This window comes from Lutzomyia longipalpis, chromosome 1 (assembly GCF_024334085.1).
Source record: "Lutzomyia longipalpis isolate SR_M1_2022 chromosome 1, ASM2433408v1".
In the NCBI taxonomy this organism is placed as follows: Eukaryota; Metazoa; Arthropoda; class Insecta; order Diptera; family Psychodidae; genus Lutzomyia; species Lutzomyia longipalpis.
Window position 1 is genome coordinate 28837757 of NC_074707.1, and position 24264 is coordinate 28862020.

General features: G+C 36.0%; 3 protein-coding genes across 9 annotated transcripts in view; 1 reads left to right on the plus strand and 2 right to left on the minus strand.

Moving 5' to 3' along the window:
- LOC129797635 (cytochrome P450 6A1-like) overlaps positions 1-24264 on the minus strand; it is a 690618-nt gene that overhangs the window by 306824 nt on the left and 359530 nt on the right. The gene's annotated exons all lie outside the window — the stretch shown is intronic.
- Positions 1-24264, minus strand: part of LOC129797630 (cytochrome P450 6a9-like) — a 667408-nt gene that overhangs the window by 306824 nt on the left and 336320 nt on the right. The window lies entirely within an intron of this gene.
- Positions 1-24264, plus strand: part of LOC129797678 (uncharacterized) — a 101361-nt gene that overhangs the window by 73550 nt on the left and 3547 nt on the right. The gene's annotated exons all lie outside the window — the stretch shown is intronic.

A 24264-nucleotide genomic window follows, 5' to 3' on the forward strand; every position in this document is an offset into this window, starting at 1 on the left:
ACTTTGGGTGCGCCTTTTGCCAAAGCAGAAAGCGAACACACTCATAAAATTTATAACATATCGCATTTATATTGTGAAGACAGATAGAAGGGGTGTTCTTACACTCATAGCGTAACTTTTCAAAGTTTTTCCTCTCCTATTTTGTTTCTATTGATAGATATTCTTCAATGTGGTTGTGCAAACGGGAGAAAATGCGACGGAAAATGTCAGATTTATCAAACTTTTACCTATATATTGGAAGAAAAAAACTTTCTCACAGGAAATGTGCAATTGTTGTAGCTTTCGAGTTTGTAGCAATATTTCTAAACAAGGGGTAAACATCTGAGGTCTGAATTGGTGTAAAATATTTGTATTCAATTGCATTGATTTTTATTTATTCAATGAGTTAAAATTTATAATTTTCAGGGTAGTTTCTGAATTTAATCAATTGAATTTAAAGTCTCAATTAAAAAAAAGAAAAATATAGGTCTCTAAAACCTTCGGAATAAAATATTCTCTGCCTCTTATTCGTTCAACAAAAGTTGTATTCATTCACTATGAAAACACCCGCGTGTAGAGGTTTCCCCAGCTGGCTTTTTTGGGGATTCACTCTTGCGTGCTGTCGAAGAATATTTATTTATTTCCAACATAGCATTTTCACTGATTTATATTGGAGGATGATATTTTTATGGTAATGCCTGTCGTGCCCACCCATCGAATGAAACACTCCCACAGGGACAGGCTCCAAGTGTTTTGCAGGATTTCCCTTAGCTCTGTTGACAATTTAATGTGTGTGTCTCCCCTGTATGAGGGTGAACTTTATGGGGTTGCGCCAGATATGTATGTGGCACATGTTCTATTTCTATGTACATTTCGAATAAAATATGTGGCAAATTTCAATTGAAGCTTGGCTGACAAATAAATTTGCTTATACGCGGAGAACAATGAGATATTCCATTTTTTAAAGAAAAATTTTTTTTCCTGTAATGTGAAACACCTTAAAAATTTCACGGATATTTTCCAAGAATTTGGTAAATAATACTAAATTATGTATAAATATTTTTTTTTACCCAAGGCTGACCTTTCGTTTCCAGACCAATTCTTCTGGTAAACTTTTCTAAGAAATTCTAAATCTCTACCCACTTGTGAAGGTTTCCTTTTTTTGGTTTTTCCTGAAAAATATTTCAAGCGTAAATTAAGTGTATTGTCGTTGTATTTATAAATTTATAATAAACTATTAATAAAATTCTCCTTCTAAAACCTCTCATGGGAAATGTTATGGATTGTAAAATTTACAGAGAAGTAAGCACACAATTCACAGCCCATTCAGTGAATTTGTCACTAATGTCGACATATTTTCCTTCTTCTCTACGTCCCTACAGCACTTGAAAAGACATTCACGTTAACTCCCTCTCTGTCACATTTCATGGAATTATTACTTTGTTATTTTTGTTGTAAACTTACTTTCAGTGTGGCGGCGCAGGAACATTAAGAGGTCAGAGGGCCTGAGGGTCACAAACTTGGTCACAAAAGAAAGGAAAATTATTTTAATTTTAAATTATTTTCTGGGTTTTATCCTAAAAATTAAATAACGTGAGATGTTGGAGATCTAGAATTATTCATCATACTAGAATCATTCTTTTCAGCACATTTGATTATTCAAAAAATATATATTTTTTACACATCTTCAGTTTTGTCTCTACTCAAATTATTTAATTGTGGTGATATTTTTTCGGAACTCTCTATGAGATTTTTTTACGTTTCTATTTTAATTTTTCCCCAGCATATAAATTTTCAGTTTTCCCAGCTGCGATGTTTTGACAACATATGGAATGATTTCAACTGGAAGAAGTTATTCTTTTAGAATTTATTGCTATGAAGAATTATCTAAATGAAATCTTTCTGTTCAGATTCTAAACAAAACCAATGGAATTCTCAGATTGGATTGAAAATTATACAAATCAAACTAATATATTGGCAAAGAGAATTAGAAAATATTTTAAGAAAATTTAGAGAAATTTCCCAGCTATTCACTTGTCATTGAAATGGCCTATCTTATCGCAACAAAAATAGAAATATTATAAAATTCTTCTCTGAGGTTCCACCGGAAGCAATTTTTCAATACACCATTTACTGCCCCACGATTATTAAACAAACATGCTTTTTTGCACCCCCTCCCTCGATCATGGAATGTTGTGAAAATTACATTACACTTCAAATCCAGAAGTGCCGAAGGAAATCACTCAGACATCTTTAGCAATCATCAGCTTTGGGAATTTCCTAGAAAATTGAGATTTTCCCTCAATTCAACTTGATTAATCTCTACGGCAACGCAATTTTATTGTATACACATATTTTGCAAAATTACACAAATATTCCACTCTCTCCTCTCAATTCACAACCCAACTGGAGCGATTTACATAATAAATAAAGTAATTCTGCACAACACTCTCAACATCCTCTCTGTATGCTCTTGATAAATTCCCCAAACTTTGTGGGTTAAACACGAGTAAGTCGACTGGGAATGAAAGATGGAGGGTGGAGGAAAGATGAGGATTGAGAATGAATTTTGTGCAATGGTGGTTTATTTAATATAGTTGTCTTCCATTCAGTGTTGGAAAATTGAATGAATTCCTCCCCCCAAAACATTTTGCACCGCGTGGCAGAAAAAAAAGTAGTGTGCGAGAAAAAGCTCTGCAGTAAAATCATTCTTCTATTATTTAAGCATTTCCGGAGTGGTAAAAGCTGAAAGTAGATGGTACCAGAGCGCAATACGCGCGATTTTGGTCTCTGGAGACAATTTAATATTTCAACACAACATTTTGAATATTCATGAGATGTTTATAAACGGGCATTTGCCGTATAAAAAGGAAAATAAATAAATTTGCATTATGCATTCCCAAGTATTTATTTACGTACATAGGTGTATTTTAATTGTGTTCAATGCGATATAATACGCATAAATAACTATTATTGTGGCATGTGAAATGCTAAGTACCAAACATGGCGTATGCATACAGCATAATAGACGTAGTTGTTGCGGTATTATTCTGCAATCACAATAACATAATATATGTAAATATATCGCAATAATATTTAAGTTGCATAATATGCTATTTAGCTGGATATTTATACAAACTATAGGATTGGAATTTCAAAATCTAATTCCCAATAAACATTGATAAACATGCGTTCTGATTCACACTGTGTAAAACATTTAATTAAAGATTTTAAAGATAAAATTTTAGTATCAATTTGGATATTTTTTGTTTAATTTAAATTAAGCTATTATAAAAATGAAATAAAATAAAAATGCATTGAAAAGCTTGAATGATTGTTATAAAAGCTACAAAATCCTTAGAATTAGCTAAGATGTTCATTCTGCACCCCAAGTAAAGTTGGTTTAATAATTAATTTGAAAATTACTTATGATGAACAAGCGGAACAAACACATCCTTCTTAAGCGTCCTCTATGACAACATCCTTATTATGTACAACAATGCAATATATTTCAACTAAATTCTTCATCATTAGTTGTGTAGTAATAATTGTTACATGCTACTGAAATAAGTATCAACATTATTATTCTACTTTTCTACTAATTCTACCATGTTAAGTATTTAAAATAATAATGCAATATGTTTAACATACAAATTAATTGGCCACACTGTCATATAGAGAAGGTTTTCCAAAAACATGGTCCAACAATAAAGTGAAGGGACCATAATATTTGGGTCTCGAGGTCAACCATTACCTAATTACCGTATACCAGGATAAGTCTAAAAGCGCACACATTTTAGGAATGATTTGTCTGTTTATTTAGGGCCATCCCTCGAGAGACAAAGGCCGTCTAAGGCCAAGTGACTGGAGTGTAACATATGTCACCATATCAGGACTTTTATCGGCCATCGTCGTTGAGCGATATCCTCAAATCCACCCCTTTTTCTATACCCAAACCGAATGTGCGTTGGTGCTGTTTAATGTTTACCATGAAAAAAAAAAAGGAGGCACATAATGTCGAACGAATATGAGGCAGAAAGCGAAAGCGGAAGAACACACACAACACTTCCTTTTGGCATCCTTCTCGTCAAGCCGGAAAGGAGTATTTAGTTGTGTAAACTCCCTGCGCCCCCAAGGAAGGATTCAGCTTCTCACATAGAATGAGTACAAATTGTGAGAATTCTCCATGCCTTGGCATGTGGTGAAGAGGGAGACATTTCAATTAGAAACAACCATGTTCTTAATTTTCAAAAAGTGTTCAAAAACACACTTCAACAACCCCATAAAGTGGATGTGTAAGAAATACGATCTCCTTTAGTGGATGCCGAAGAGATAACAAATAAAAGACAAAAATATTGTGATTGTTTGCTGTTGAGAGAAAATGAGGGAGAAAAAAAAAGAACGCCCCCCTTTTTCCACATACTTATATGCAACATCATACGTACGCGTCTCAGCAATTTAAGCCGTGACTGATGTAAATTCGTGTAAACCTCGCGTTGGGTGTTAAAATGCGATTTTAATGAAAGTGCTAGCTGAATAAACACCATAGAGATTCCAATAAAATGCGATCGTAATGCGTGACACCCTTGTTCTTTCCGTGAGCATTGGTATAGGATGGAATAAAATCAAATATAAGCGAGTTTTATTGGCGCCACAGACTAAATAAACAATCTCAAATGCTTATACTCACATACTTTTCCCTCCCCCCACCATGCGGGATAAACTTTTCACTACAATGAAAATTCAATCATTTTTCAAATTGAATTGCATTAAAAACTGTGCTTATGACAGAATAATTGGCAGAAAGAATTTTCTCTCTGTTGGAAAATTCGCTAAAGTTTTTCTTTATTAGATCTTTATTGTTTTCACAACCACAAACTGTCGCACATTTATCGGTATAGCATAAAGTGTAGCATTCAAAACAATATGAAATGTGATTTTCTTATTAAAGTTTCCTTTCTATATAGCACTATAAAATTCTAGAGGACTTTACAATGTTGGGTTTTCGCGATTTAAAAATAAATATTTTTGTTCTGTTTTTATATACGTATACATAGTGTGACACGAAGATGTTCTCTATTTGATTTTTAATCAATAACTTTTAGACTTAAAATTCGAATAAACACATAAAAAAGTAACGTAATTTTATTGTTAAGCTGCTATTAATTGTACTACGTACCTCATTTAGTTTTATGCTAAAATTAAAAATAATCACTTTTAATGGGAAAAACTTTACAAGAACAAAAATTCTCTCCCCCCACACCTTTCTATCGGTGTTATCTGCACTTTTTCTTATTATCTTATTGTATACGTGACCTCTTATGTTTTTATGAGAGTTCCTTAATAGATTTGCAATATCTACTCAATAAAATAATTTAAATTGATAAAATAGGGTAATTTATACTCTAGATGGAGTCTTAATAATGTTAACTTTTACTTTCCTTATTTCCCAGTAATGGCATTACCAAGTCTATACCGAAACTTTGGTAACCTAATTCCTGAAAATCCTTGAATTAGTCCCGAAAATCAATTGTTTCAATTTCCGCATAAACATTCTAAATGGGAGATTTATAATTCACCTCGCCCTCCTTCCTTTCTTTGGGTAGGTTATTGCCTTTGCTCAGCGTGTAAAACTTTAAAACGATACCATTGAATTGTCGTTGAGTGTTGTTTGGCAGAATTATGAGGATTGGGAGGGCATAACAATAAAAATTTTCTCTTCCGCTCTTTGGTATTCACTTGGAGTCCTATACCATCCACCTTTTCAAACTTTCCAACCTCGTGCCATTTTTCTTCGGCGAAAGTGAATTTCTCCATCCCCCAAATGGATTCCGCACTTTGTCGCCTCGTGCGTGAGGGATGGTGTGGCGTTTCCGTCTCTCCCGAAAGCAAAAAAAAAAGGGAGAGAAATACAATAAGAGGAAAAACCTTTTGCGAAAAAGGGATTGAAAGGCATATGTAGCGCATATAGCGGAATTTTGGTGGACTCAAACCTCCCCCAAACTGGTACACCCCTACTCGTTTTTCTTGGGTATGATTCAGAAAACGAAGTCAGAATCATGATGACGCAGTGCTATGGTGTGTTACATCTGCTATTTTGGCAGTCTCTGTATTCATTTCAACTGCTGAGAAATGATGAATTATTTATGTTCATCACACTTTTCGCCTAGGCACCGTCAGAATGGTGGAAAACACCAGGCGTTCTATATATGCGGGGTGCAGGGTCGGGGTAGGTATGAGGCCCATGGGGAATTTGGTGAAAATGGTGATGAGAGAGGAAGAATCATTCCATGTGCGAAACACACTTTCTTAATAATCCAATTTAACCCTTATTGTGACAAATTTGTCTATCCTTTTGAATTTTATTCCACACCGAGTGGATGTCTGTTGATAAAAGTATTTGTAGGGGGGTTTATACACAAATGCAGGGGATACGAGGGTGAAGAAGAAGAAAAAATCTCCAAGAGAAAGTTTCCTTCAATGGGGGCTTTCTTTGGGCTTAATTTGATTGAAAACTTCACCTCGGTGCTGAAAGAAAATGAAACCCCTTGAGTGAATACCAAGACCACTCACAAGAATACTGGGGAGAAGTCCATCTACTTCCTCTGGGATTTTTTCAGTGTCTCTTGAGAGAGGAGGTAAGTTCAGGAGATCAGTGAACTTTCTTGGGCAGATAAAAACTTTCCAACTAATAATCACAACAACAAAATTTTAGGTATAAACTTTATAAATAATTTAGAAAATGATTTATGATTTTCTCATTAACTTTTATGTTTTACCCAGAATAAAAAATCTTTTCAGTAGATTATGTATAACGAGCTTTCTGTGTGAATTTTATAATCTTAACAATTGTGATTACATGAGAGTTTAAATGCATAAACTCTCATAGCATAGCGATGTTCCTTGAACAGAGTGCTGAAATATGCTTTGATGTTCAAATAAAAAAGAGAGAACATCCCCTTTTATACTTTATCTCTCGAAAAATCTATGGTGTGTCAACTTTTCAATAGTGCGGAGTATACATTTGGAGCAGATAGAAAGGATATAGAAACTTTTCTTACAACACACAAAACACATCCCATTCTTCCCATTTTGAGGTCATTCAAAGCCTTTAGCACCTCCTCGACTTTCACCCGGTACTGTGATCTGAAAGCAGCAAGGTGGAATAAAAGTTTGCCTTGACAGCATTATCCTTTGTTCTCATTTTATGCGGCTTGAATTTTCAATTTAATTTTGCAAAACTTTTTAATGCAGTTTGCGATAGTTAAAAAATATACATTAAGCAAGTGTGAATTGAATAGATAGAACTTTTATGCAAAACACTTCTGGTGTCGCATATGGTATACTAAACTTTACAAAATAGACGAGTTAGTAAATGCATAAAAGCACATTCGAGTATCATGTGAAGCGTTTCTCAATCATGTTGTGCACATCATCTTCAAATCAATACTCGGATATACATCTTATGGCATTGTATATCTGTATTTTGGGGAGTGTCATGTCCTTTGACCTTGTCAAGCTATTCTATGTCACGTTCTGTTCCTCAAATTGATTCCATTTAGTATGTGCCAATTGCACACAAAGAGCATTTCCATATCAATTTAGAACCATGTTTCTATTTGTTCAGTATCAATTGTGATCGCGAGGGAATAATCGTTCCATTGATAGGGGGATGGTGGTGGTCAGTTATCATCAGAACCCACAATGAAACACCCTAAACACCAATTCAATTGTGGAGTTTTTGTGGCAATTCGCCCAGGAAGGGGATAAGTATAATAACTCGATGGTGTGCCATTGTTGAAGTAAATTTTCAATTTCCTAATATCAACAGTGTAGTAGTTTTGTCATACATGCACTGCACTTCAAATGACCTCTATAATATTTAGAATTCATCTCCCAGAACTATGAGTTACACAAAGTCAATTTATTCCCTGTCCCATTCCTGGATTAAACTTATTTTTCAAACTAAAAATAAAATTCTCACTTTTATGAGAAGAAAGTTGTTTTTTTTTTAAATAAAATATAACTTTATTAGAATTGTTCAATATTTTGTGATATACCTAATGAATTAAGTTGAACTTTAGGTGCTCTTTTCACCTTTTTCATTTTCAGCAGTAACCCCGCCGCGCAAATAGATTTTTAGCTCGTTTCACGGGAGTTTTATCACAATTGGTCCCTCTTATTTATAACGATGCCAAACACAATTGGGGAGAAATCGAATCTCTGCGACTGCAGAAAAATATCAATTTATACCCAATGCTGGGAGGAAGCTTCGGGTTCCACGGATATTGTCCTCCTGGTGTTTGTGTACCAAAAAGAAGGTATGGGGATGAAAGCACGGTGCATGTGGAAGCATTATGTATGGTGAAAAAGCAATTTCGCTTTACTCTCACGGTCACAATTGTATCTCGAAATTAAACAACTTCACCCCGGCAAAAGAGAAGTCACTGTGTGGTGGCATTTTAGAAAGTTCTTCCGGGGCTTTAGGGGAGTCTCTTTGAAATTTAAAGAAAACAATTTCTCACTCCTCTTTTTCACCAACCACACACACATCCTGACAGATTGTTCAAACGATTTCATATATAGTATTGTGAGTTCCCTGCGGAGGTGAACACTCACCCGCAACTATATTGAGAAAGGTGCTCCACCAGGTGATAGGGGAAAAATGAATATGTGATGCTTGAGTGGAAAATTGAGGAAGAAAATAGAAAGTAGTTGATAGAAAAAATTCAATGAATTGAAATGCATTTAGGATCGATGCAATAGAGCAATGGAAAATAGGGAAGATGAAATTTAAACCAAATAAAATTCTCTTTGAAAATTTATCCTATTGTCTGCCTATTATTTTGCTGCAGTTAAAGCTATTTATTTTTTCAAAGCTCTTTTTGTTCATTTTATGAGATAAAGTTTTTATAAAATAACTTTTTCTGCATGAGCTTCTTAAATAAAACGTTAAAATCTAATCCAATTCACTTTATTTTGCATTGTCTGTGTTAAATTCTTTTAACAATAAAAATATTCATTAATTTTAAGAATAGTTGAAACTAATTTCAGTTACAGGAAAAACCTACATCCAATAAAAGTAACAATATTATTGCAATTTTTCCATTAGCACAAAAATTTACTTAATTAGAAAAATAAGTAATGCACAACTCTGTGGTTGAACATAGAGAAAATACATACCAAATGTAGCTGAAAACTTTTGCGAAAATCTCCAACTTCCCTCCCATATATTGCATACTTTGTGCAACACTTACCAATTTGGAAGCATCTCGGAGATTAGATCAATTACTTTCAGTGTGGCGAAAGATATCTCAACACACTATGTGGTGGAGGATGAGACAAATGCAATTAACCCACTTTCCAGGAAGACTCTTCGTCATCAAAGACTAAATAGAGTCTCTCTGGTGAAATTTGCAAGAAATCATCTTATAATCGAAACATGAAATCTCTCCGCACACATATAGAGCTATCTCCACCCCACGTATTGACTTATAATTGAATTACTCAAAATGCACCCCGGAATGTCGAATACTGTGCTCATGTGAATTTCCTCAAGATCAGATATAAAAGCGTAACACATAGCTTGAGAGCTTAAACGAAAAAGTTGTGAAATTTTATTTATTTCATTGAACAAAATTGTGATTACTTTTTTGGGGGAAAAGCTGCAGAAAAGAAAATCTGCGAGGAAATTTGTAAAATGCACCCCGAGAGGGAATGAAAGCGCAGCTATAGTGGAGAGATTGGAAGAGATTTTATGTGAAATTGACTTTCATTAAACTAAAGATTTTAAACTTGTTTTCATTTGGCATTGGTTTTCAAAATACACCATTCTATGCACTTTGTGATTTCTCACAGTTTCGCCTTCAAGGAAAAGAAACGGAAAAGAGGCTCTTCTTTAGATATTTTTTTTCACAACTAAATAAAGCTTTGCAGTTGAATCGGATTTAAAGCAAAAAAATATATAATAAAACACATCTTTTCCTTTTCTCCGAAAAAGTATGTTAATATTCGGGTAGGAAAAGTGACGACAAGGGGTGGTGTGATTAACTAAAAAGGGCTGAATTCGTGCCATTTTGCTAAAATACACTCACAGATCCATTGGGAATGGTGTGGGGGTCCGTATTCGCTCAGTGGCATGGGTGGGTGAAATACCATGGACGCCGGGGTAAATAATTAAATATAAAGTTAATTAAATTCTGGTCCTGGAAAAGAGGATTAAATCCTCAACTGAGTCCTCTCAGCAACTCCTGGCCACTTCACACTCCAACACCCCGCAATGCTGCACTAACACAGAATTGTCACACCATTAGTAAGCTCCCAGCCTCAGCAAAGAGCTTGCAAATTGCCCGAACATTTTCCAAAGAGGAACTTTTCACACGGAAAAAAATGCCTTTGCCCCTTTTCCCAAACTCCAAAATGCAACGAAAAATCGGTGGAAACACAAAGATTTCTTCTCTAAAACTAATGCGGGGGAGGATTTTCCTAAATTATCTGCATTACGTGTAAATTTTATACCCTTCATTTCTCCAACATCTATAGACAATCTTTCACCCCCACTGTGTCCATTGTTTATGTTTACACAGAGACATTCATTATAATCTGCTTGGTGGTGAGAATTATTAATTTATCGTTGTAACGGCAATTGCAAGCCACAACATTGTATTGATACATTACATACATCCATATATGTGTACGTACATACTTACATATATGGGTAAGTAGTCATTTTGTATGTTAATACAATTTAGAAATGATGCCATATTTCACAGAGATTTATGGTGAAGAACCTCCTTAAGCATAAACTATTACCTACTTATAAATATTGTAATGTAATATGTATGTCACAGGGTCCAAATATTATGAACTCAACTCAAAGTCCATAGACGTAGTTAATCTCTTTTTCAATGAAACTATAAATAATGGATCTGAATTTGCAACTAAGAAATCTTTGAAATTTCAAGAATTTCTTCTGAAATTTTACCAATTCAGAGTATTTCTTGGCTTTAAAATATGATTCAATATGAAGTATGATGAATAAAAAAAAGTTAATTTTCTTTAATTGAAAATCAAAAATTAATAAATGATGAATAGATAATCAAAAAAAAATTAAGAAAAGCCAAACAAATTTCCCATTTCCACTGCAATCTTATGGTAAAAGTTCAGATAGATTTGTCTAAAAATTCTGAAAAAAAATCTTTCAAAAAAGTTGTTAAAATTAATTTAATTTTTAAATTAGAATGGTCAATTCGGTCAATAAGCTGTATTAAGCTGTACAAAACTAAAATATTTGCAACAGAATTTGAACCAGATCACATAACAAGATGTCGTGATCCACGATATCGTAAGTTATGTTGTTTTTTGTTAATATAATGTTGCAATATTAGGCAAAAAAATATCTTCCAAACAAGGTTCTAAATATTCTTACCAAGTGTGTCACGGTTACATCACTTTAATAATAAATAAGGGAGCTTTATGGTGTATACCTAACAAAACCAGGCAACACCATTAAATTCTTAATGCACACGACTTGATAATTAAATTAATGACTCTTCAACTGTCGTACAAGGCATTTTCTATGCCACCTTCCACGGAATTGTGTCTGTGTTTTCATTGTTTGAGGAATGGCTGGGTTGGTTTCATGTCCAGTCAAAGCAAATGTCTAAGAAAAGGCGATAGTGAATGAGAAATTGTTTCATCTCGTCTCATTAATATTATTCTTCCCCCACACAGTTCTCAGAGCTCTGGGGGTGTTTGGGTGTGCCTTTATTTTTTTGCAACATCTTGCGTATAAGTGTCTCCATGAAAGGAGTTTTGTATTTCGCCATTTATTTATCATGAGACTTTTGTGAGAGGGTATGGCAACACCCTCTCGGATAGGGATGGAATTACACAAAAAGAACCCATTACTAAAGCAACGGACGATCCCCCACCCCTAAGCAATGATGCTTTTTGGGGTTATTTTGATGGACTACCCCAGACGAGAATTTACGCGCAATGGATAAATATTCACCGAGCACTCTGTCCCCATGCCGCATAGCGAGTGGCTCATAAAAGCCACCATTCTCCGTGTGGAACCCATGCCGCCCTCGTCACTGGGTGGATGGATGAAACAAGGAGATGTCATTTTGTCGGATGATTAAAGATACAAGGGATGTTATATAAAAAATATGAAAACACATCAAACAAACTGTTGTAGGTCTTTATTTCACGAGGTGTGCTTATCCACTGAGCCGAGTGCGCCCAGTTACAATTCATGTGGCGGCGCCACTCGGCAATTATTAGAACAGTTTCCCGCCATAACAGCTTTCCCCCTTTAAATGAAAAACCCTTAATTACAATGTAATGCAACTAAGGATCTTGTGAAGAATCATGTTTTAGAGGTCTAGTCGATCAGGTGGCCTTCTAGCCCTTTGGGATCTCCGCAAGGGCTCCGGAGACGGAAGTGACGCTCCTGTTTCTGATAACACTTCATTTGTACCGGCTGGATCCTCTTCTGCATCTTCGAAAACATCTTCCTCAGATGGAGGAACAGGATACGATACTTCTGACTCTCTTGACTCATTGGAATCTGAACAATGGGGAATATTATCGTCCCAATACCGATCAACTTGATGTGAAATGTGTGTGCCGTTCTCGAACCGACCTGCATTTTCTCCCACTTTACGCACTTGATCTATATGTCTCTTCCATACAATTCCTTCATCCAGCAAGATCTCGTAATGTAACTTCCCCAGCCTACTCTTAACTATTCCGAATTTCCACTTCGGACCCCTTGGTCTAAAATCCCTTGCCGCAACCCTGTCACCTTGTCTCAATTCACGTACTTTTATAGACTGTTCCGTCTTCTTCTCACGCCCACCTTCCCCCGGCAAAATAAGATCCAGACGCGATCTAATCTTCCTGTGAAAAAGTCTTTCGCTCGGTGATTCACCCGTTGAGCTGTGTGGTGTCCTACGATAATTCATTAGGATAGAACACAACTTCCTATCAAGATCTTCTTTGTTTGTCGTCTTTAGAATTGTCAATTTTTCTTTTATTGTACGCACATACCTCTCGGCTTGTCCGTTTGTTGCCGGATGGTATGGCGCTCCTGTCTTATGAATTATCCCGTTATTCTTGCAAAAATTTTCAAATTCGTGACCCATGAATTGCCTACCTTGATCTGAAACAATTTCCTCGGGAATCCCATGTGTTGCAAAAATTTTTCGCAATTCCGTGATGGTAGTTTCTGCTGTTTGATCCGATACACTTACTACTTCAGGCCATTTTGAATATGAATCTACCACAATCAATAGCCACTTCCCAAAAATAGGACCCGCATAGTCAATGTGAATTCTCTCAAATGGCTTACTTGCTGCTTCCCATGCATGTACCGGAGCTTTCGAAGGCTCCGGTCTATTTTCCTGACAATCTGTGCAGTTGCTAACCAACATCACGATATCCCTCTCTATCTTGGGCCACCAACAATAACTTCTCGCAATCATCTTCATTTTTGTCATTCCCACATGCCCCTCATGCAACTCCTTAAGAATATCTTCTCTAAGTTTCTTAGGAATGTAAGTTCTCTCTCCCCTTACAAGGCATCCCTGCTTCAGTGAAAATTCCTTCATATCAATATCGAATCGATCTTCTTTAGAGACTGCTTTCCCTGTTCTAAGTCCTTCCAATAGCTTTCTGATCTCTACATCTGTACGCGTTGCTTCCTGGATTGCTGTAAGGGTCACCGGAAGGGTGGTAATGAGATTCAACTGAACTATTTCTGCTTCATCAGTCTCATACTCCGAAGTTTGTGGCAAAGGTAGACGCGACAACCCATCGGCATTCCCGTGTTCACTGGATCGTCTATGCTCCATTGAGAAATCAAATGCTTTTAAAAACAACGCGTAGTGTTGCATTCGGAGAGCGGTATAATGCGGAATACCCTTTTGTGGGTGCATTATTTGAGACAAGGGTTTATTGTCCGTGATCAGTACAAAATGATTCCCATGAAGGTACGAAAAAAATTTCTTTAGGCCGAAAATTATAGCATACGCTTCCCTGTCTACTTGTGTGTACTTCATTTGGGTTTCTGTCAATGTTTGGGATGCAAAACACAGTGGTTTCTCAGAACCATCTTTGTACCTGTGACTCAGGCAAGCTCCTACACCTACTGGACTTGCGTCCACGGCTAGTACCAGCTGCTCTTGTGGATCATAATGTCCCAAAACGACCTTATCTTTCATTTCCTTCTGAATACTCACAAAAGCCCTTTCGCATTTTTCATCCCACTTAAAAACAACATCTTCTTTCTGCAAATTATTGATTGGGTGTAGCGTGGTACTCAAATTTTTAAAAAACCTCCCATAATAATTTACAAACCCGCAGTATGCCTTAACTTCCTCACGATTGCTTGGTCTTGGCATTTTCTCGAGAGCTTCAATTTTCTTTGGATCCTTATTGATCCCATTCTTATCAATAACGTACCCGCAGTACTCAATTTGATCCGCAAAAAATTCGCATTTCTGAAAATTAACTCTCATGTTCCTCTCATTTAGTCTCTTCAATACTTCCCGCAGTCTTGCCAAATGCTCCTTATCATTAGACCCTGTCACGCGGATATCGTCTAAGAAAACTTTAACCCCTGGAATATCCAACAATAGATTTTCCATAACCCTTTGCCAAATGGCTACAGCCGAAGCTACACCATACATCAAGCGAGTTGGTCTAAAAAGCCCCTTGTGCGTGTTCAAAGTGAGCAATTCTTGATCTTCTTCGCGAACTTCCATTTGCATGTAAGCCTGTGAAAGATCCAACTTTGAGAATTTCTTTCCTCCCGCCATGCCACTAAACAATTCCTCAACTGTTGGCAACGGATGCCTATCTATCACCAAATTAGGATTCAATGTAGAGCTATAATCTCCGCACAAACGGATCTTCCCAGACGCCTTCTGAATCGCTACTATCGGTGTCGCCCAAGCGCTCTGATTAACCTTCTGTAGAGCCCCTTCTGCCACTAGCCTATCTATTTCTTTCGATACTGCTTCTCTCTTAGCAAATGGAACACTCCTTGCTTTCACAAACACCGGATTTGCTCCCTCTTTCAGTTTGAGTTCGGCACTCACCCCTACGATTTTTCCCAAAGAATCATCAAACACATTTTTAAACTCTTGTTTAAGGTGTTTCATCTCTTGATCAATATCAATTGTTTCTGAAATCTTATTAATCGCCATAACTTGATTCCAATTAAGCCAATTGAGTCTCCGTATCCACTCCCGGCCCATCAGAGGTGTCTTCTTAGAACCCACGGCCACGTACAAATTCATGTCTCGAAGGACACGCCCTTCAACCTCCACGGTAGCCCTCACGTACCCCAACACGTCAATTTGCGAATTATTATAACCGATAAAATTCCTTTTAGTAGGAAAAATTTCGGCATCTGGAAACCAATCATCTTTGTCTTCCAATGTAATTATTGAAATCGGAGACCCACTATCTACCTCGAAATTCATGTTTCTTCCACCCACCTTAATGCCCAGCCAAACTTTCCCAACAAGACTACCCTCAAGATACGCTATCTCTTCAAATTTATTCATCTTCTCCCCTCCCCCAGAATCTTTCTTAGTTTTGCAAAACTTCGCAATATGCCCCTTTTTGTTGCAAGCATAACACGTAACCTCCTTCTGGGGACACTTGTTGGCCAAATGGGTACTCACTCCACAACGGTAGCACTTCCTGGTAGCTTTGTCTTGGGGTTCCTCCTTCTCTGGAACCTTCTTCGGAGCATCCTTGTTGACGTCATCGGATATCTTGTTGACAACATTGCCCGTCTGCTTATCTCCGAGCACTTCTTCTCCCTTCTCTGATGTCTCCATTGCCTTTGCGATTTCCAAAGCCATGTCCAGTGTGAGATCCCTTTTCTCGAGTAGTCTCTTCTGGATTGTTTTGTTCCTTATCCCAACCACGAATTGATTTCGCAGTGCTTTCACAAGGTAATCACACTCTCGACATCCGAACTTGCAATTAATAGACAATTTCCTCAATGCTGCTAGAAAATCGTCGCAAGATTCTCCCTCTTTCTGCTCTCGCCGTTGAAATTTGTAGATTTCCACGATTTCCAAAGGTGTCGGATCATAGATTTGTTGCATTTCCTTCCCGATTTCCTTATACGTCAGCTCCCTTGGAATTCTTGGTGTGATTCTGTCACACAATTTATTATACGCCTCAAGTCCCATGTAGTGCGTCAACATCCTCTTCTTCTTTGAATCCTCGCGTATTTCGAAGAATTCAAAAGTATCTTCAAGCCGCATCATAAATCGACGCCATGTTCCTTTGTCTGGCTGGAAAAACTCGAGGTTTGTTGGCAGTGTCAATTGCGCACGCTGTCCTTGATTTTCATTAATTTGCCTCGCTTCTACTTCCATAACTCTCTCCTCTGGCAATTCAGGCAAGTCAAAATTTCTTGCTTCCGCCATCTTCGTCGTCACTGTAGTGAAACTCTTGCTCTGTGTTGTAGGTCTTTATTTCACGAGGTGTGTTTATCCACTGAGCCGAGTGCGCCCAGTTACAATTCATGTGGCGGCGCCACTCGGCAATTATTAGAACAGTTTCCCGCCATAACACAAACCTTCATTATTTGGATCATATTGCGCAATACAACCATCCACCATGAACCTCCGCACAAGACAACTCAAATGCAAGAAAATGAGACAATCAGTTGTGTAGAGGGTGAATGATTTTGAAGCCCACCCCTTATACATAGCTTGTGATAATTTATCATAAGTAGTCCAATTTTTCTTTCTCTTTATAAGCATTTTTTCGACACGAGGCATTTTTCTTAAATTATCTTTTATCAGTTTGTCTCCTGAAAAATATAAATTAAGAAATTAAATATAAACAGAGATATATACTTTTTCAAAAGAAGCTGATTTCTGTTTAATTTTTCTCTTTTTGCCTTTTGTCAAATTTAAAAGGTTTTTTTTTTACAATTGTCAGAAAAACCTTTTCAATATCACAAAAGACAAAAAAAAGAGATTTAATATTTCTTTAAACAAAAACACTATGAGAATGACTCCAATTTTACTTGAGATTATCTTCTCTGGAAAAAGTATGAATTTTTTATAACACCTGCCTGTGAAAATTGTATGTTTTCCCTGCTTAGTTAAATGTATCATCTGCAATTCTGTGTCTCCGTGCTGTGTGCCAATTTAAATTAATCATAAAATGAATAATTCCTTCACAGGTTAATTGAAATTCGCAATGTAAATACAAGAAAAGACAGAGAAAAGGATGAAAATGGTTTAGCACCTAAGAATCTTTTGTTGAATTTGCTCATTGAATTTAAGTGATTTTTTTTAACAAAACGAATGAAGTTCCCATAAGGTTAAACTACAAGATTTTCTTTAAATTATTTTCACTTAAGAATTAAGTAAACGTATAAATGATGTCCGTAATTAAGTAATTGAAAAATCAGTAGTATGTATTTCTCTGTATAAGTTATATGTGTCCCGTAACATGATCTTTGACTCATACGGGAAAGTTTCCTTCACTTTGAGAGTGAAAATTGCAATAATTTAAAAAATGAGCGTTCTTTCCCTAGTCCTCGAGCACTTTTGACTTTCTGAATGAATATGAGCTCAAACTTTCTTTAGTATACCAATTCATTCAAGATTCCATCATTTATAAATGTAAACTTCCATACAAATGCTTGTTTTCAATTAAATATGCTTGCTGCTATGTGAGTATGAGGACACTACACTTGGAGCAAAAGTGTTTTCAACTTGGCAAAAGTTAGACTTTCGCCTGGAAGAGTAAATTTTTAAGTGAATGCATAGAGTCGTTGAAAGTTGGTCACCAGAATAAGTTTACGGAAGACTTATATGCCTCAAATAACTCGATGTTGTTCAACGTGAAAATATTTATGGGTCAACAGCAATCTATATATTTTGCCATGTTCACGATTTATTCGTGAATACTAGGAAGCATTACAAAGTTAATGAAATGCATTATGATGACGTTAATTTATTTTTCGAATTTATCCCTGAATAATAGATTAAATTGCTTTGTCAGAAAATCTGTAATTTCTCATAAGTTGCAAAAGCTTTTGGAGCTTTTCAATGATTGAAAATAAGGCCATAGATACACATCACAAGCTATAAATAATGCAAAATTAGCAGAGTTACGAGAATTACCAATTTTTCTCATTTTCATGCGACAGATAATTATCAAATCTCTTTCATCTCATGATCGATTGACAATAAATTGCAATCGATGCAAACTGGCACCAACGCAAAACTGAGAATATCTCCCTATAAAATACCAAGAAAACAATATTTTCACAGCATACCGTCATAGAAGAATTTATACTCGTTGTGAAAGCTCATCGCTTCATCACAAATTGTTTTTCCTTGACTTTTGCTTTCTCTCTTTTTCATTTTCTTTACTGTGCTGAAACATCTTCAACACATTTTGCATGACAGAAATTCAATTTACATATGTAGATAATACAGCGAAGAAAGCAAAAAAAATCTTTCATTGTTCCTTCATTGGGCTTTCGCGCAGTGTAGGTACTTGTTGATTGCTTTTACCAATTTTCACGTGAAAACTCTCCTTCGCACCCATCCCATCAGCTTCGCGCAACTGGGAAACGAAAGATGATCATTGAGATTGATTGAAATCTTATTAGAAGAGCGAAACGCAATTACGAGAGAGAGATGAGATAAAGGAAGAATTATGAAGTGTTGGAAAAGTTATTTTTGGAAGCATATTCTCGAAAAACAGGTGAAAGCTACAAATCTCATTCTTTATTAGCTTTAGGCAATTATAGAATTTTTGAAGAGAATTTCATATTAATTTGTAAGAAAACTTTGTAATCAGAACAACAAAATTCTATGGGCAGTGAACCTTAAAATTAGAGAATATTTTAGCTAGAAACTGGCAAGTGAGGAAAAACAGGAATTGCATTAATAAAGGTGTGGTCGGTGTGGATTTTTTCTTTTCATTAAATGTAATATATAATACCAAAATGGTGTAGATGTGGGCAAGATATATTTTTCCTTTACACCCTACAATTTTCCCTTCAAAGAAACCTCCCTCGCAATCTTCTCATTTGCTTTTCTCCACCACGAACGGAGATTGAGCAAACACGCTGAGGAAATTGATATTTTTCACTTTAATTAACTAAAAGGTATTGGGCGATAAAGGAGTATAAATCATGCAATGCATACAAAGGGTCTGAATAAATATATTCTTTTTTTTTTCTTGGTATAAGGTTCGAAATCAAAAACCCTTTGCTATTGAATTTCACATTTACTTTGTGGCCATAAGGCGGGGGATAGATTAAGGGGTTGCGGGTGGAATTATAACAAGAAAGCAGCAAATAGCTTCTTCAGTCAAAATATGGGGTGACAATGAAATGAACTTACCATAGCTCTCAGCAACAGAAACACGAGACATTTTCCACCAACAATTTTTGATACTCCACTCCCAGAAATAGATTTGAGATTATTTTGGCATCTTGCACTTTGTGTGGGTTTCACATGACAAATTATAAGAAGTCCTTTTGTGTTTCTTTTTTTCCAAAGACTTATAGAATTTGTGAGACATTGATTTAATAAAGGACATTTATTTTTGCTTTTTTTATCATTCTCATTCTTGACTTTTGTTTCAAGATCAATTTATCACTCTGTACATTATTCTGTCGAATAATAAATTACTAAATTCTTTATTCTCAAAATTCTAAGGATTTTTTTTTAAAAAAGAATTTTAAAGTTTTCCCGTTAAAGTGCTGTTATCACGAAATTTATTTGAAAATGTTGTTGTATTTTATTTAAATAAAAGAGATTAAAAAAGAAAATTTATTACATAAGAGGGGTAATAATCTTTCAAAGGATTACCATTGCACATAGTGTATGAACTTTGATTTAGATTTTGCACAGTTGCTGAAACAAAAGCTCCTCCTATATAGAAACAAACAAAAACGGAGAAAAAACTACTATACAGGAATTACATATTCAGGTGGGATTAAGCAGAATGTTTGAGGAATGTTTGTGGTGCAGCATCAAGAAGCTGTAATTTAGAATCTTTATTGGGGCGAGGTGGTTTAATGGATTTAAACAATGACAGGAGAAATGATGGCAAAGTCTCGCGCAAAGCTCCTTGAGATGCTCAATTGATAATTCAAGCATATAACTCCCACTGATGACTATTTAAGTTTGCTGCATCGCTAAAAGCACCACACGACGTTATCCCTCTTCCGTATATTTTTAGCTAAAGGACTTTCGGTGTAGTATAAAGCTCAAGAGGCAACCTTATTGAGTTCCATACGGGTGGAAGCATTCACAAAAGTACCTCGTTCAAAACTCACACAATAGAGTCAAATGCACATCAATTCACGGGTATTATTGCATAATCACGAGTCGTTACAGATGAGAGCATTCGTGCAAAAGAAGCGCTTCTGGAATATTTTTGTGGTGCACACGGATGAATATGAATTCCATTCTTATGCCAAAAGTAAATTATTTTATGGAAGAAGCATCTTCAAAATATCTTCAGGTGAAGTTTTTTTTTATTATAAGAAAGCTCAGAAAGCTCCATTGAGGTTCAGTGCATGGAAATAATCTGTAATTATATTTCTTTTGTAAATATTTTGTTTTGTTGTTTTTAGAGCTCTCTATATGGGGAAAAAAGTTAATGATATAAAGGTCGGTTTTAAGTTAAAAAGACCTGGATATAAAAAAACGATTCTTCTTGAAAAAGAACTTTGAAAAAATCTCATATAAACAAATTGTTATCTTAATGCCTAAACCACATCATTTTACCAACGACAAGCTAAACTTTGATAAGATTGAAGCGGGAATTCTTGGTAAGTTGACAAAATCCCGGGTATTTTCCTTGCGAAAGTGCAAATGATGTGTGAAAGTTCGTTTAGTGGAAACTCCTTGATTTCTCAATGATGCGTGATGGGAGTCTGTTAATTTTGCATGATGATGGATTATTCTATGGGTAAGTTGCTTCAATCTCTTTCCTTGCTTTTTGGACTTGAGACAGAAAAGTCACTCAAGCGAGGGAAACAATTTATTGGGCTCCCCATTTCACTCAATTAATTTGTTGGAATTAAAATTGTGCAAGAAGAAAAGCCAAAGTATATACCAAAGATAGTATTTCTAATTTATTTTTCAAAGTCCTTCCTCTTGTGCTCCATTTTCTGGAGGGATTTCTATCATGTTTTAATTAAAAGTATACCCATTTCTCTTTGTTGTCTTCTTCGTTTTTTTTCAAGGTCTCTCAGAACATTTGTGTATGTTCTTTTTTTATACATATTTTTTGCATATTTTATGTGAATTTATTTATCGCAATATTCACTTCATCACGTCCCAAGATAAAGCGTCATTCAGCTAATATATATACCTTATATAAAAAAATAAGGGGGTGGGTGGTGAAATCCAACAAAAAGGGCAATCCTTTTGTCTTTCTCACCAGCCCATACTCATTTCCCGTGAATTTCTTATCGTGAAGAATGATGGGAATGGCGAAGAGGGTGCGAAAACCGTGACTGGAAAATACTGCTGTAATGATTTTCATTGTTCCTGCCGCCCCCTACTTTGACAAGAAAAATCTTCGAGCTTTGTCTCTCAATTTTCCCACCCGTGTACTACCCTTCCCCCGCGTGTATAACTTGTGATGCCGAAACACGGGCTGGGTGGGTGATATAAAGTCAATGAATGGAAAATTCAAGCAAAAGGGCGGGAAGCAAGATCGAGCTGTTGAATTGCGAATGTCATGTGTGATGAAAAAATCCAATAATTTACCACCATTCAACACCCCCCAATCAATGGAATGGGGGGATGGATGGCGGAAAAAAAGGCCCCAAAAGCGGTGTTAAACTTAGAAATTCAGTGTGATGCTAGATCTTTGCACGAGATTCCGGGGTATTGTGTCAGGGAGGAAAAGGAGAAATGGCTGGGAAAACCACATTGGGAATGGTCCTCAAGAGTGGTCAAAGGGATGTTGGAACAGTGAGTGGCGCCAAATTTTAATTGAATTTCTTAAATTGAGTTAAACTTTGAGATGTGGGAATTGGTCTCGGACGACAAGTTCTGATACACACACACATTTACAACACTGTGAGACATATAGGAGGGAACTTCTCTAAACCGCAATTTTCTTCTATCATCCATTTGGTCATACGAGATGTCCCTGGGTTTGAAATTACTTGCTGATGGAATTTATTATACCAACACAATCAGACTTTGGGTACTGTCCCAGTATTGGATGATTCTCTGAATTTAGCTTATGTATGTGAGAGCTTTTCTGTTGCATATGTACGCTGATTAAGTGAGGAATCAATGGAACTTTACATCCTCAAAGTGTCCTTAAATAAAAGGTAATACTTACACACAGTCGTCCATTCATATAAATGTTCTTAAGGCTAATTTTCTTCAAATTACAGCGCAAAGAAAATTATGAGATAGGCTTGGAAAATGAGAGAAAGATTTTTCTTAAATTCCCCTTTTAAATAAAAAAAGCTTCTCCTTTTGTTGATTCAACTAAATTGCAGGGCAATCCAAGAAGAAAAAAAAATGAACAATCTCAAGCAGGACAATCAACAATATAAAAGACATTACCAACTGGGTCGGGGAGTCGGGAGGGGGGAGGAAGCATTTTTGTGAAAAAAGCTGGTATAAATCTTATGTGAGTGGAACAACAATTCAAGAGAAGGGTGCAAATGGGCAGAAAAGTGGGTATCATCAGATACAGTCACACGCTTTTAAGTGCCAAAGTTCCTAGACCTGCTTCTTCCTTTACCCAAAAACGAGAAATACTCGACTCGATGACACTCGTGGGGCGAGGATAAGTGAGAGGGATAATTCTTCGTGGCGGAAGATGTGTTCCTTCCACAGCAGATTGCGAAAGAACAAAGTTATAATTGCTAATTTATAGTGCGCTTCTGCAGGCTTTAACCCCTTTTCTCACAGCACAGTACTTGAGGAGATGTGGAAAAGCTCCAGTGAACTGTATTACGTTTTATATATATTTTTGCTGCTCCCTGATGCCAATGCAATGAAGATTAATATCACACTCGACTCCAATTTTGTCTTCTTGCTGCTTCATTAAGAAAATTAAGCCACATGAAAATGTGAAGAATCACTTGAAAGTTTCTCCCATCTCTACGCACAATTGGAATGAATTCCTCGAGGTTTATTCTCACACAGCTCTCTGCCAAGGAATGATAAGTGCTTTGGAATAGAGGAAGTTTATTCAATTGTGCTGAGTGCTTACAATAATAGAAAAATTAAGAGAAGTGGACACTTTGACGCCATTCCTACTTGTACAATGTACAATTGTTTTAATTTTCTTTATATACATTTATCATGGAAAATGGAAAACTTTCTGAAATCCCCTTCCGTTTCTTTTCTCTAAAAGAAAGTCTTTTCATTAACAAAAAAAACCTTAAAAATAATACTTCACTTTATCTTTACGATGCAAATGAAGAAAATGCAAGGTTATGAATAAAGTTTCAAATTTAATGATAGACGGTAGAAGAGTTTATGTTTTAAAGTTCAAAAAGTTGAGAATACCTGTGATTCCCATTCGTGGAATGAAATGGAACATAAAGAGCTTATTTTACAAGTTATTTTTATGATGCTTTCATAAAAATATCTCTTCCACTTGTAATATTTTCCTCAAAGGAAAAATTGTCTTCAACTTCCCTTTTGGAAATGTATCCTACTGTGGGCTAATTTTGCAAAGTGAATGGGGATGATTTTTACGTGAAACATCATTTCAATTAATTTTGTTTTTTTTTTGTTGTTCTCGTCTCATAGTGTGGGTGGAGAAAAAAAAGGCAATTTTTAGTTCTCTAATAAATAAAGTCTCAGTTGAGCGTTGTGGTTTATTTTTAAAGAACAATTAAACTGGTTAATTTCTCCATGGTCTTCCCAGCGCAGTAATTTGCGTCAACAATGTAAGTCCCACGGGATGGGCATCATAAATCCTTTTGGGGGAATTCCTGCAGGTTCTCGCCACACTTTGCTCCCTTAAAATATATAGTCGTAAAAAAAGAACAACTTTATAAGCTCATTTTGAACAATGAGAAGGTCTTTTCGCCATAGAGATTTTCCAAAAAGACGCTGAAGGGGAAGTGGGGTGTTGGGATGGAAAATTCTGGAAGGCAAAATGGATGAAATTGAGGCTAAACGTGAAGAAGATGGCCTAGATAGATTGGTTTGACAAAACAGGATATTCATGCATGACTCTGCCTCAAATATTCTCATTTTCTCATTTTTCTTTTGCAACTCCAATATT